The 9984-nt window shown below is 56.7% G+C and overlaps 1 long non-coding RNA gene across 1 annotated transcript; it reads right to left on the bottom strand.

The window, feature by feature from the left end:
* Position 1: 1 nt before the first annotated feature.
* LOC123027678 lies at positions 2–8180 on the bottom strand. The gene is made up of 3 exons (XR_006415546.1): positions 7688–8180; positions 249–598; positions 2–35 (listed from the first exon to the last, which is right to left on the bottom strand). It is a non-coding gene; the product is annotated as an uncharacterized LOC123027678 (long non-coding RNA).
* Between the last annotated feature and the right edge of the window lie 1804 nt (positions 8181–9984).

Here is a 9984-nt window from a genome sequence, read left to right as displayed (position 1 = left end):
TGGTCTGTGCTGAAATGGACAGATTGACTTTGTCTCTGAAAGAGAAAGCGGATACAGACTTCTATCAAACTTGGAATGCCTTTTATTATTGGCTAGAGGAACGGGACTATGCATAGACTTGTATGTTTATGGATTACTATATATATAAAAAAAGTACAGCGGGGGGCTGACCCAGTGGGTCTGATGCTTTTGATGATTGATGATTTTTAGTTTCTTTTTGTTAGTAGAAAAATAACAATAAAACTTACTTCAAAAAAAAAAAAAAAAGAGCTGGAGCCTAAAGGGGCGGCTGGTTTCCCACACTCCTCTTGCCGTGGTGCTCTGAAGCCTTCCATCAACACCTTCTAATTGCTGCTGAAATATATTAACAGTCATACGTGGCTGGAAATGGAGAGCAATAGCCCTGGCCAGGGATACTGCACACATCCAGGAGAAACCATCTGCCACTGCTCCGTTTCAAAGGGTCCTTCGCCCGAGGCTGTGTCCACGCGTGTGCACGTCTGGAACGGTGGCGCACGGACGCACCAGTGCCACGCCACCTTCGGTGTGCGAAGGGGCTGAAGGGATGAGTCCGGACGATCGCCATCCCTGGATGGTCCTATTAAAATTACAAGGAATGCCCATAAGCCATCTCTTGCTTGATTTCACCAAATCAACCACACAAGTTTATCGGTCAGATGATATTTAATGGACTGGTTCTGCCTACAAGGGTGCCTTGCAAAAGGAGGCTTTTTCAAGGAGAAATGTCCTTTCTTGCTTCGGTCTGGGGTGGCCTGTGCGTCTCGGACCCAGCAGGGCTATCCTAGGGGAGCAGTTTTCCTCCTAAGGCAGCAGACAGAACTGCCGTCTTTACATGCTAAAGCTTTTGCACAAAAAAGTTCAGCGTGCTGCCCAGTTGGACAAGATGGCCATTTAGTCCATTAAAAATGTGCTGCATGCAGCTGAGCTGATTGCAGAGCAACACCTGCTCCGCTCTGCTCGGCTCCACAGCGGACGGTGCTCCCCGAGTCGGAGTCTGTGTGTGGGGCCAGGCCCTGCTGCCCTCTTGCCCCCAAGCACCATCTGGGGACAGAAAGCTTGACCCACAGGCCCCTCTCGCCCGGCACCACTCTCTGCAGGTCGGGGGCAGCTCTGCAGGTTTTCAGGCCCCTGCCCCACAAGGAGATGCAGGGACTGAATGGTGGTGGGGGGCTTCTGCCTCCAGGGCAGGAACTCTCTGTGTGTTGCGGGTGCGTGGGGGCCGTTTGAAAGGGGCAGACGAGACGCTGCCGTGTCCCGTGCTTCAAGCAGTGGGCTGAGGCTGCCTTCCTCCACACCACGGACAAAAGCAGGTGCTGAGCGGGAAGAGGGCAAACCCGTCCAGCAAGCCAGAAGGGACCGGGGTGACTCAGTGCCTTCCAGCCGTGCGGTGAAGCTGCTCCCGGGCGGCGAGCACCAATTAACTGGCCTCGGAGCGGCACTGCTATTCTTTGCTCCGAAGACAAGCGGCTCAGAAGGCAAACAGCCCTTTCTGCGTCAAATCCTGCAGCAGCGGCGCCCCGAATGGATTTGCTGCTTCCTCGGAAAGCAATGAATTCATCGGCGTAATCGCAGATGAAAGGTGTCCTTTAATCGGAGGCTTGTTTTTCTGTGTATGCACATTTTGCAAACACTCAAGAGCAGACTGCACTTCGCAGCCCTGCTGTGGGGCCCCAGGGGAGGCACCCAGTGCTGATGGGTCGGTTCTGCACAGCCTTTCCGCTGAACACGGACTTAATGTAAACTCGTAGCTGGAGGAAAGCTGATGGTGCCGCCCACGGGTGTCATCACAGTTCCTCCGAAGAGAAGCAGAAGTCGACGCACTCCAGACACGCACAGGAATTGGAATGCCCTGTTCTCCGTGTGGACAGCACATGCTTCGAAGCTCGCAATTCATGCTTCCTGAAGCAAGGGGGGCTGGAACAGAGCTCCAGGGGGGCCTCCAGGATCCAAGGAACCACAGCAGGGCAGCGCCTGCAGCGCTCGGCCCCGGTGGCCTGCTGAAGGGTTCTGTGGCTGACAGCACCAAGTACTGGCCCAGGCTGAGAGGGAATGAGCGCAATGGGCAGCAGAGCCATGAGTAACGCTGTGGGTGAAGAAGGGAAGGGCTCTCCCTCAGCCAGCACAGGGATACGTCAAAGCTGCGGGGCCGGGAAACTAAGAGGAGCCCAAATCCTCGGAGGAGGATGAAGAAGGCAGGGGAGGTTCCTCCAGGGCAAGGCACCCTGGAATCCCCGGTCAAGGGTCTGGGGGGATGTGCCAGCAGGATGCCATGAGGCCCACCGCGGACCCTCCCTCTCCCTGGTGAGATGCAAGTGAGGCCATGGAACGGGTGCCCCTGGCTCGGCGGTGGGCTGGACGATGGCCACCGAACTGAGGCTGGGGGAGCGCTTCGGATCTGCTCCGTCTCGGGCGCCCACCGTGCCCTCTCCGGCTGGGAGACCACCTTGCCGTCCTTCACCTGGCCTCCAATGAGCCTGTCTCCCTGGCTGCGCCTGTTCAGGGCTACTCAGGCGTCTGAAGGACGTCCTGCACAGGCTGCCCAAGGCCTGCATGGCGGCCTGTCCTTTTGCCCAAAAGACTGATGCCAGCCTGGTGTGCCTCAGGGGTCCTCAAGGACACGGGGAGGGTCTGGCGAGCGAGAACGCTCTTTCGGCGCACGATCCCACATTGGCTCTGTCATGCATCCACGAGTAATCTACCTGAGTCACAGATGAATAGCTAATTAACCACTCGATAATTTCTAAGAGGCTGTTCTTGCGCTTGGCTTGAGATCCACCACTGGGGAGCACAGCATGGGCCAACAGAAGTGAGGTGCGGAGAAAATGGAACCGCTTGCAGCTGGTGAGCTCTGCATTCCAGGGGATTCATGGAAAAGCTCGGCCGGATACGAGTCCCACCCCCGCAGTGAAAGGAACTCTTCCCCTCTCAAGGACTGCGGGTTTTGCTGTACAGAAAGCAGTATCGGAAATGTCCCCATTGGGCCCAGCTTGGCGAGAGCACCTCTGACTGCTCCAAATTTGCAACTTCAACAAATCCGCCTGCACAGAGTTTTCAAATGAAAGAAATTCGATTGGCCCCAGACACTGTCAGTACACAGCCTGGTGCCTTCTAGGAGCATTGGCAACTGGCCCGTGGCCCTGCTGGCTGGGAATGATGGGAGATGCAGCCCAGCTTCAGGGAGGCTGCATCTTGTGCTTCTCGCCCAGTGGAAATGTGCTTCCGACCTTCTGTGTTTTCTCCTGCCCAGAACCTGGCACGGATCCTGCACACAGCGTGCGCAGAAGTCCCGCTTGCCAAGCCTCAAGTCTGCGCTATTTTTTCTTTGAACGGTAAGTAACCGCCTGGATGCAGCTGTGCGTGGGATTCAAGCTTAAACTCTCCGTGCGTTTGAAAAATGGTAAATCAACGAAGGGAAAAGGAGGCCGGTGCGAGGAAGAGAACCTGCGATGCCAGGGATACACTGCCATGGAATCCATGCAGGAAGAACCTTGGCTACAGGGAGGCGCAGAAATGCGATAAAAGAAAGCGGAGAGAACGAGGCTCACGCTAATCCACAAGGAGGGGGGCTGGATGGGCGCTGGGACGTCATGCATCCAACAACAAGGCCCACAGAAGAGATTCGCCCCCAACTCCCGCCTCCATGGTTTCGTCGGCTCCAGACCTAATGCGGGTCCCAGTCCAGGGGCCAGAGCGAGAAGGCTGCATCTCTGCCTCAGCCTGCCTGCCAAGGGAATGGGTAGAGCCTCACCTCGCCAGGGGACTGCAAATACTCCCATTTGGGGCAACCATCCTTGTGTCCGCTCCGACTGGCTGAAAATGCGCTGGTGACAGGGCCAGTGCCGAGTCTGGACGTGGCTGGGGGGTGCGGAGGGCCCCCACCCCGGTGGGGCCCCCTCGCCAGAGGCTTGGCACCTGACCCCCTTCCCCCCATGGCCACTGACGGCTGGAGGTGGTGAGGAAGGGGGGCAGGAGTCCCCAGGCCGGCTTTCTCCCGGGCTTGCTGCCTCTCACACAAGCGGCCCAGGTGGCGAGGAAGAGGATGGGGCAAGGGCAGCTGGTGGCGGCGGGAAGGCCGGTCCATGGAGGGAGGGGCCCATGGGGGGGTCCTGCCCAACCTACTGCGGCAGCTGCGCTGCTCTCACGGCATCTTTTGCTGGAACAAAAAGGGAACGCTTGCAGTCCCAAGTCAACAGTATAATGGGAGCCATTTGGTTCCTTCTCCCCACAGCCTTCAACCACCGGGCAGATGTCCTGCTCGGGCTGACACTCCTCAGGGCCTCTGAAGGTTTACAAGAAATTAGACTTCTGCCCTCCCCCGCCCCCCCACTTTGGCTCAAGGTGCGTCTCCCCTCCCCCCCGGTTTGTTCAAGCATGATCATTATTCCTGAAATATGTTCCTTGGCCAGGTGACGTGATTCATTAATGAAGTCGCTTCAGGATTGTATTCCGGAGAAATGAAGAAAAGCAGGTGGGTGAAGGGATGTGGAGGGCTGGAGAGTGCACAGAAGCTGGAAGTCTCGGAGCAGAGGAGCTGGGAAGAGGGAAAATGCAGAAGCCGGAAGTACAGAGCTGGCCCGTCATGGCAAGGGGGGGCAGCTGCCTGCCAGTCTCTGCAGAAGAGTTGTGGCTTGGCACATGGGGCACTCCAAGATGGGCCGTGCGAGAATCAGCCACCGCGGGCAGCCACTGCCGACAACCCGGTGCCGCCTGCCCGTGCAAGCTGAGCCGATCGGAACCTATCAAGGCGCCTTCCCATGGCCCTCCCCGACTATCTGGTACAATCCCGAAGGCAGCGTGCATTTTGGTGCCTTGCAAAACCTAAGTTTCGAGTCTGCTGCCAGTCTGAGCCCTGGGTTTGTCACGCAGCTGGCGGGCAGGCAAAGAATTCCACAGGTGCAGCTTTTCCAGGTCCGTGCGACCCAGTGGCAGAGCCCTCTTGTATGCGGGAGGTCCAGCTTTCATCCAGGCATCTCCAGGCCGGGCTGAACTCGTGCTTGGACTCCAGGGACCCACCACTGCCCGCATGGCCACAAATGCAGTGGGGATGGGGCACAGGTTCCTGAGCAGCTCTGGCTCGGGCTTGGACAGAAGGGGCTGCCCGCCCCCCAGGAGGTTTTCAGAGCTAGCTCTTTGCATGGGCCGAAGGGCCAATCGGAGTCACTTGGTTAAACCAGGAGAGGAGCAGCGAAGAGCCAGCCTGATTCGCTCACCTGAGCCGCCAGAAGGGAGCTCGTGCTGACACCTGGACGGCTCCAGCTGGGGCAGCCCCCGAGCTCTGCGTCACTGGAATAGCCGCATGACGGAGCCCTCCAAAAGCCCGCGACCGCGTGGACGCTCTGCTTCCTTGCTGAGGTGGATGGAAAGCACCGTGCCCTCCCGGGTGGCTCTTCTCTGGCCACAAGACTCCTGTTTACCTGCGGGGTGAAGGCGCTACTGCTGGGCCAGCTGTCCATCCCGAAGCGATGCTTGCGAGGAGCTGTGAAATGCTGGCAGGAGGAAGGGAATCTGCCCCAACCATACTTGTGAATGGTGCTTTCGCAAGGAAAGCTGGAGTTGCTGTGCAGCGGTTTACATTAGCTTTGTATTCTATCACTACTTATGAAATTTCTTAGGCAGCCTTCTCAAAAAGGCTTTCCCCCCAACCAGGAGCGCTAAGAACTACTTTCCAGCCTGCAAGGTTGCGATGGGGAGCGTAAGCAAAGGGCTGCATGGATCCTCCGTGGCTGCAGCAGGATCTGTACCACTGGCAAGCCCCTTCCTCTTCCTGTGCCAGGCAGAACAGAGTCAGTTACTGTGCTGAAAGTGTGCAAATTCCACTGGATCGCGGAATGGCGATCTGGGCCCAGAATGCCTGCTTTTCTGTTTTTAGCTGCAAAGTACCCAAATGGGGCAGCTTTGACTCCCACACTGTCCTGCTGAGGCTTCAAAACAAAATGGCCACCTGCCCCTTGGGAGCCCCCCCTGCTTTTTGTCCTAGCCCCTTTCCCGCTTGGCGCCTGATTCCTGGGCCACCCGGAGCGCCTCTTTCCACATGTGCTTTGCCTAAAGACTGCCCCCTTTGTCATGAGGTGTGGGTTCCGCTCTCTTCAACGTTTCCTGCCGCACGCTCCCCATCCGAGTGCTCCTCAGAGGCGAGCGCCTTTTGAGAGGTCCCCCTGGCACCATCTCTCATTCCTCCTGAAAAAGCCTGTCTCTCCAAGAAGCCGCCTCGACAGCACACCCTGCCTGGCTTGCGTTGGCTGTCAGAACCATCCATCCTGTCCTGAAGCAGATGTTCTCCTCACCTGCTGGAATCCAGCAGGTGCCTTGCTTTGCTTTGCTTTTCCACCTGTGGCATCCCCTGTGGCTCCGTGGCCACCCCCCGAGCCTCGGCAGTGGCCCTGGGCTGCCAGGCCCTCCTGGTTTCTTTTTATCACCTTCCACCTTCTCCCTCAGCCTGCTGAGGAATGGATTGGCTGCTGGACGCTCCGTGTCCAAGCCTTCCATTGGAGACGCAGGTGGCTGCATCTTTCGGAGACGGCTTCCGTTCTGGCGTCTGGCTTCTCTCTCAGGTCCTACGTCTCCCTCGCCATGTCGGACCCTCCAAGCAAACTTTCCTCAAACAGCCAGTCTCCACAGGGGTTAGACGACAACTCCCAGAATCCTCCAGCCGGGGCAGGTTCAGCCACCTTCCCTGGAAAAGGTGACTTTGAAGGAGGCTGATGATGGGCACCCGTTCCCATCCAGTTCTCAGCCTGGAAGTGGGTCAGAGGCGGGCGTGCCTGACCCAGCCAGGACTGGTCACTGGGAGTGGGGAGCAGCCCCGCAGCTTCTCTTGGGTGCCCCGAGTCTTTCAGCTCCTTCCTCCCAGGTCCTTCTGGGCAGGGGGCAAGTGTCATAGCAGCTTGGACGTGAGGATGTGCAAATCTTTGTTAAAATAATATAAATTAATATAAATTAATTTATATCATTTTAACGAAGTTTACTTATGTTTGTGAGCCACCCCGAGGCTTCGGCGAATGGGGCGGCATAGAAATTTTCTAAATAAATAAATAAATCAGGAAAGCCCGCGCTTGCCAAAGTTTTCCGAATTCCATCCTGCAACTCTTTCCGAGTAGGGTCCATATCAGATTGTGGTGTTTTTCATTTTTACATGAAAATCTCTGTGTATTTTCATGCATATTTTCCAAGCATACACATCAATTGGGCACATCTTTGAAAGGTACTCATTTTTCTCCCATTGATTACTATGTATTTATGCACATTTTTCCAATGTACCCCCCCCCACAAACACACGCATGCTGCTGATTGCTTTTGGGGTGGAGCGGGGGGGTGTCATAAAACATTAATAGATGAACTTTGACTGTCGACTGCATTCAAGCCTGTGTTTTCCCTGGAAGGTATGAACTGGGCAAAACCTGTTAAAAATGGACTGAAATGCTTTTTTCCTACATCCATATGCAGTCCTTCCGGGAAGATCCATCCGAGAAGATGCGGGTCTTCTCTCCCGCCCCCTGGGCTTTGGATGATGGGGTCGCAAAGGGCTCCCTCTTGCCTCCTGTGCTATTTAAGATATACGCGAAACTGCCGGGCGAAGTCATCCACGTTGTCACCGATACATGGAGAACACCCACCTCAAATGCTTGCCATCTACGAATTCCAAGGGGAACGTTTCCTGACAACATACCTGTTACGATGGTGCATCCAGGATTTGGAACAGAATCCCAAAATGGAGCTGCGCCTAACAGGCCGTGCTGGCGTTCACACGCGTGTCTGCAGGCTGAGCAAAGACGCCGCTTCGTGGCTACAGTGCTGTGCCACAAAACATCGTGGCAGGAGGGTTCCGAGCTCTGCAGGGAGGTGAGTGGGGCCTCCAAGCAACTGGACAGGAGTTCTTCCCGAGCCTTCACGGTTCTCCTTTCGCCAGAGTTTGCCCCAGCGCCAAATCTGCAGCCGGGAGAGCCATTCTCGGTTGCCGTGCGTTCGGCTGCCTGAGAGGGAAGGAGGCGGCTGCAACGGCTGGCTTCCCAACCTGCCCCTTTTCACAGGGACCGACTGTGATGCATTTTAGGGGTGCCCCAGGCAGGACAAGCAACTGCTTCTGGCCGTGCGCTTTTTGCTTGCTGCCAAGGCAGCCAGCCAGCCAGCCAGCTCACCCCGCATGTGCTGGTCTGCTGCTAACTGGAATGTTAGCCAGGAAGCAGATGGAAGGCCCTGATTAAGAACAGCCCTTCTGGCGATCGCATGCTCTCACAGCCACGAGGCGGGTGCAAAAAATAGATGAGAGAAAGAGGCCCATAATGTATGCAAACTCCATCTCCAGGGAGAAGCGAACCGGGACTCTGCCTCACAAGCGATGCCTGAGAACACCAGCAAATGTGCTACCTTTAGCACTCGGCTTGGCGGTGTGTGTGAAGACAAATGCCACTAATTGGTTCCACCTGATGTCTGCACCAAATACTTGGGGACGGGTGTTTGCATCCGCACCCAAGCAAGGGGCTCCGGTTCTTCTTTGCGGTGCTGGTTCCTTGCCGCGGGTGACGCAGCAAACGCTGAGGTGGGCGAGGTGTGTGGCACTTGTAATGGGAACGCTCCTCTGTGCCAGTAAGCGGAGAGAGGCTCTTCGACTGCAGGAATCCCTTTGGGACCAGCCTCGAGATGCTTGCTCAACCGTCTTGGATGGCTGCAGGCCGCTGGATTGGCTCCAGACTTGCCATCCCGTGGGCAAGCCCCTCCGGGGGCTGCAGCCAGGAAGGCTGGCTGGAAAAGGCCACAGGCAGCCCACGCCTCAAAAATCGGGGGGATCTCCGCCTGCGGTGACATCCTTGTCCCACTGGGATCCTGTCCCAGAGAATGTCCGGCCGGCTCCTGGCCCGTGAGCCCTGTACCAGCAAGGGCCACCGAGGAGGCTATCGGCGGTAGGCTGGCAAGAAGCCACCGAGGCTGGGGCGGGGGCGAGGCCTGCTGGCTGCTTGAGGGAGCCGCACTGGGCTGTATCCCAGTCCATCCATCTGCACAGCAAGGCCAGGACCAGGGCCGTGTGTCGGTCTGCCACGTCTGCCTCTTCCTCCTCCACGCTGCCACCCAGGTGCGAACTGCCCCTAGACACAGGTGTCCTGGTCTGCAGGGGCCGGGGCCAGCTCCAGCGGCCTCCCCTTCTCACTGCCCACTGCTCCTGTATGGCCTCGTGGCTGCTTGCCGGCACAACAGGCAGGGAGCCCAGAACTGGGTGGTCGTGGCCTCCCCTGCCCCTCCTCGTGCCACCGTGTGGCCTGGGCCAATGCAGGAGGCTGCGGCGGGGAAGGAAGGGCATGCCCGGAGGCCCCCCTGCGAGGGGTGGGCCCTCGGCTTTTCCTGCCCCCAGATCACACGACACGGAGGGATGCAGCGCTCGGAGGGGAGGCATCCTTCCGCCTCTTGCTGAGCCTCTCCCAAGGATATCTTTCCAGCCGCGGCTTCCAAGTCCTCTGCAGCCCTTCCACTGATAATCAATTTTATGTTTTATTGATTTGAAAGATGTAGTCTACAATGTGTTTCTTTGCAAAATAAACTCAGAGAGGCTTACAAGAAATCCATAAAATGGAGAAAACAGTGGAAAGTGTTCATATGATAGTAAAAACAGTTCCCAGTACTGAAATAAATTTCTTACAATAAAGGAAAGAGTAGAGTGAAAGAATTCCACATAAAGATGGGGAGACAGACCTTTTACCTACCCCCAGCAAATGCACGGAAAAATGTGCTCCCCTGAGGCTTAGGCCAAGGAGCTGAGCTAGCCGGGGCTCTCAAGGGAGGCAATTTTACCTCCCGCTGGCTCGGGTCTCTCCCACTGTGACAAGCAGTGCACCAGATGGGACCGGTTGTTTCCCCACTGTCCCTTCATAGCTTCCTCTCTAGATGCTAAACAAATTGCCCTTCAGTTCCTGGGTCCATTTTGCAATATGTTCAGAGCAAGGTGAGCAAAAACAGATTGATTTACTGAGGACC

The sequence above is a fragment of the Varanus komodoensis genome, unplaced genomic scaffold, assembly GCF_004798865.1.
Source record: "Varanus komodoensis strain SLA01 unplaced genomic scaffold, ASM479886v1 scaffold33, whole genome shotgun sequence".
In the NCBI taxonomy this organism is placed as follows: domain Eukaryota; kingdom Metazoa; phylum Chordata; class Lepidosauria; order Squamata; family Varanidae; genus Varanus; species Varanus komodoensis.
Note: the sequence above shows the minus strand (reverse complement) of the source record. Positions and strands in the feature narration are given on the sequence as shown.